The sequence below is a fragment of the Aedes albopictus genome, chromosome 3 (assembly GCF_035046485.1).
Source record: "Aedes albopictus strain Foshan chromosome 3, AalbF5, whole genome shotgun sequence".
Classification (NCBI taxonomy): Eukaryota; Metazoa; Arthropoda; class Insecta; order Diptera; family Culicidae; genus Aedes; species Aedes albopictus.
The window spans coordinates 74,498,671-74,503,477 of record NC_085138.1 but is presented as its reverse complement, the minus strand read 5'-3'; the positions used below and the strand labels follow the sequence as shown (position 1 = coordinate 74,503,477).

At 48.3% G+C, this 4,807-nt stretch overlaps 1 non-coding gene across 1 annotated transcript; it reads left to right on the top strand.

Moving 5' to 3' along the window:
* The first annotated feature begins 789 nt into the window (after positions 1-789).
* Positions 790-871, top strand: Trnas-aga (transfer RNA serine (anticodon AGA)). The gene has a single exon. It is a non-coding gene; the product is annotated as a tRNA-Ser (tRNA).
* Positions 872-4,807: the final 3,936 nt, after the last annotated feature.

Here is a 4,807-nt window from a genome sequence, read left to right as displayed (position 1 = left end):
TCTTCTGATGTTGTTGATGATAAAACACAACAAAACTTTGGAGATGGAAACTTCCAAGACTGTGGAAATGTGTAGTTCAAGTTCATCCTTAAACAAGGCAGTGCTGTACAGTTGAGTCTACTTCTATACCCTGCCACTAACTTAGTATTCATCCGTTAGGTACATAGTACAACTACGTGCTCCGCCTGACTTGAAACTGGAAGAGCCGCCAAGCACGCGATAGACACGTTTGGATCCACTTTGCGAGTGTCTCGTTCATCGCAGATCAGCTAGCCACGTTTCGTTGGTTGCTATGTCCGGCCACTGCTGCTGCTCTACCTAACTGCCCCAGCTGTGTATTTTTGAGCTCGAAAGCTGACTGTAGCCGGCGGTGGCGGCGGCAGCGAGAGTAGACCCGTTTACCTTCAACGACCGTGATCGCGCGCTGGCTGCTGCTGCTGATTGCTCGGACACCACACAGTTTAGTGAGCTGATCTTGCCACTAGTTTTCGCGTCACCACCATACAACACACGGGCTTACCCATATTCATGATGATGACCGAACCTATTTATATGTATCACCACCGCATGTATGTCCGTCTACACAACAACACAGTGATCAACGCCGGCTGATATGACGCTGATACTCTCGATTGAAAGCTATGCGCGAATCTTGATCGATGACGGTGTCATTCAAGTGCCAGTGTCGATTGACGACTGATAAACGGAACGATGCAATCAAATAAGTCAGAATCGGATTATCTCGTTGAAATCATACCCAAAATAAGTCTAGCCTGTTCCTAGCGTGAAGCAGTCGTGGCCGAGCGGTTAAGGCGTCTGACTAGAAATCAGATTCCCTCTGGGAGCGTAGGTTCGAATCCTACCGACTGCGAAGATATTTTCATTTTTGCTAATGTATTTGCTTGATATTTTAAGGGCAACCCTGATGTTATAATGGGTTATCGTAATATAGTTATTTATGTGACGAATTACATAAACTGTTTTTTTTTTTCAGCACGAGTCGCACATTTATGCAACGAGGCTTGCCGAGTTGGATAAATACGAAGAGTGCTGAAAAAATAGAGTTTTGCAACGAGGCCACGAAATGTTATGCAATGATTTTTTTCATTATACAACTCATTTCAGTAGCATAATGTTCATATGCAACTCTTTTTCATTATGCAACTCATATCAGTTGCATAATGAACCAGTTCGGAAAAAATGATCATTATGATACCGAAATGAGTTATACAAAACAGAAATTACTGAATTACATAAAAGTAGCATTCTGGTGACAACGCCGTGAACAAGTTACCCAACAAACATTTTTGGCTGTAAATGAGTGGAACAAATCACTCTTAAGCAAGCTATAGCGTAGGAAACTGTTATTCAGCTAGTTCTTGGGTATATCCATTGATACACACCAGATTTTACTGATGTACTGCAGCACAGATTTCACGATAAGTTGATTTTTTTTGGCTGCTAAACGGTAAGTCGATAAGGAGAGCGTTCAACATAGCTCTGGTCCTCACAAGTTCCTACCTCATGCTTCCACGGGTCAAGCGATGACAAAGACCGCCAGCTAAGAGTTGTGTGCTTAACTGGTAGTGCAGCCTGGGCACTGTTGTCCTTCTGACTTCAGCAAGATTGAGGAGGTACGATCCAAGCGTCTGTTCACCAAGGAGGTGCGGCTCAAACAGCGTCTGTTCTGGCATCCAGCAGCTGAGTAAGGAACGCTGCACCACGCCCAGCTAGATCCAAGGTGGTAGCACCATCAGCGTGGTCGTCCCAGTGTTGGTTGTTGGCGTAGGCCCAATAAGACACCCGTAAAAATCCCCATTGCGAATAACATTAGGAGAAAATACGACTCGATACAATCGGCAAAGACTCACGCAACGAAATAAGGACTACGATTGGAAACTTGGAACATGGAATTGCAAGTCACTAGGTTTCGCAGGATGTGACAGGATAATTTACGACGAACAACATCCCCGCAACTTCGACATCATGGCGTTGCAGGAACTTTGTTGGACTGGACAGAAAGTGTGGAAAAGCGAGCATCGAGCGGCTACCTTCTACCAAAGCTGTGGCACCACCAATGAACTGCGACAACATGTGATCGGGTGGCAGCCGATCAACGTAAGGATATGCATGTTAAGAGTTAAGGAACGTTTCTTCAACTACAGCATCATCAACCTCCACTGCCCACACGAAGGGAGACCTGATGACGAGAAAGAAGCGTTCTACGCGCAGTTAGAGCAAACATACGATGGTTGCTCGCCGCGTGACGTGAAAATCGTTGTCTGCGACATGAACGCGCAGGTAGGAAGGGAGGAAATGTACAGACCGGTAATCGGGCGAAACAGCCTGCACGCCGTATCGAATGATAACGGCCAGCGATGCTTAATATTTGCAGCCTCCCGTGGTATGGTAGTCCGAAGCACCTTCTTCCCCCGCAAAGATATCCACAAAGCCACCTGGAGATCACCCGACCATCAAACAGAAAACCAAATTGACCACGTTCTAATCGACGGTAAATTCTTCTCGGATATAACCAATGTCCGCACATACCGCAGTGCGAATATAGATTCGGATCACTACTTAGTCGCTGTATGCATGCGCTCAAAACTTTCGACAGTTAACACCACGCGTCGAAGTCGAACGCCGCGGCTCAACATCGAGCAGCTGCGTGACGTAGAAGTGGCTCAAGACTACGCGCAGCAGTTAGCAGTGGCCCTACCAACGGAAGAGCAGCTTGGCGCAGATACACTTGAAGATGGCTGGAGGGACATCCGATACGCCATAGGTAGTACCTCGGCTGCAGCACTAGGCTTCGCGACTCTGAATCACAGAAACGACTGGTACGACGGCGAATGTGAGCAGTTGAATAACGAGAAGAATGCAGCATAGGCGAGAATGTTGCAACACCGTAGGAGAGCGAATGAGGCACGTTATAGACAGGCGCGGAACAGACAGAACTCAGTCTTCCGGATGAATAAGCGCCAGCAGGAAGAACGAGATTGCGAAGCGATGGAAGAGCTGTACCGCGCCAAGGATACACGAAAGTTCTACGAGAACCTGAACCGCTCGCGCAGAGGCTTTGTGCCACAAGCCGACATGTGCCGAGATAATCACGGGAATATTCTCACGAGCGAGCGTGAGGTGGTCGACAGGTGGTGGCAGCATTACAATGAGCACCTCAATGGCGACGTTGCAAGCACCGAAAATGTGCGGTAACAGATCTAGGAGTACGTGCGCAGGACGAAAGATTTCCAGCCCTCCAGGAGATCGAAGAGGAGGTTAGCCGGTTGAAAAACAACAGAGCCGCTGGAGCAGATCAACTACCAAGCGGGTTACTAAAACAAGGTGGAGAAGCACTGGTGAGAGCACTACACTGGGTCATTACCATGATTTGGGAGGATGAAGTGTACCGGAGGAGTGGATGGAAGGTATCGTGTGTCACATCTACAAAAAGGGCGGTAAGATGGATTGCGGGAACTATCGCGCGATCACACTACTGAGCGCTGCCTACAAGGTACTCTCTCAAATTTTATGCCGCCGTCTATCAGCGATAATAAAAATTGCGATTGCAAGAGAGTTCGTGTGGCAATATAAGGATGGATTCATGGGTGAACGCGCTACAACGGACCGAATGTTCGCCATCCGCCAGGTAATGCCGCGAATACAACGTGCCCACACATCACTTGTTCATCGATTTCAAATCGGCGTATGATACAATCGGTCGAGAACAGCTATGGCAGATTATGCACGAATACGGATTCCCGGATAAACTGATACGATTAATCAAGGCAACGATGGATCGAGTGATGTGCGTAGTTCGAGTATCAGGGACACTTTCCGAGTCCCTTCGAATCTCGCAGAGGGTTACGGATGGTCCTACGTGCTTGATGTTCTACATTGCGTTAGAAGATGTAATAAGGAGAGCGGGGATAAACACGAGTGGAAAGATTTTCACGAAGTCCGTTCAGCTGCTTGGTTTCGCTGATGATATTGATATCATCAGCTCGTAAGTTTGAGACAATGGCGGAAACGTACATCTGACTAAAGAGTGAAGCCAGGTGAATTGGATTAGTCATTAATGTGTCGAAGACAAAGTACATGATGGCAAAGAGCTCCAGGGAGGAATCGCCGCGCCCGCCACCCCGAATTTATTCGACGGTGATGAAATCGAGGCGGTTAAAGAATTCGTGTACTTGGGCTCACTGATGACCGCCGACTACGACACCAGCAGAGAAATTCGGAGACGCATTGTGGCAGGAAATCAAGCTTACTTTGGACTCCGCAGAACTCTACGATCGAACAAAGTTCGCCGTAACACGAAGTTAACCATCTACAAAACGCTGATTAAACCAGTAGTCCTCTATGGGCACGAAACATGGACCCTACGTGCAGAGGACCATCGAGCCCTTGGAGTTTTCGAACGGAAGGTGTTGCGTACCATCTACGGCGGAGTGCAAATGGAAGACGGGACTTGGAGAAGACGAATGAACCACGAGCTGCATCAGCGGCTGAGAGAACCACACCGCGAAAATCGGGAGGCTACGGTGGGCGGGTCACGTCATCAGGATGTCGGATAGCAACCCGACTAAAATGGTTCTCGAGAGTCATCCGACCGGTACAAGAAGACGTGGAGCGCAGCGAGCTAGGTGGGTCGACCAAGTGGAGGACGATCTGCGGACCCTACGCAGAGTGCGGAACTGGAGACAAACAACCATGGACCGACTGAAATGGAGACGGCTACTATGTACAGCAGAGGCGATACCCCGGCCTTAGCCTGGTCGGTACGGTTAGTACCTTTAGTGAGTGA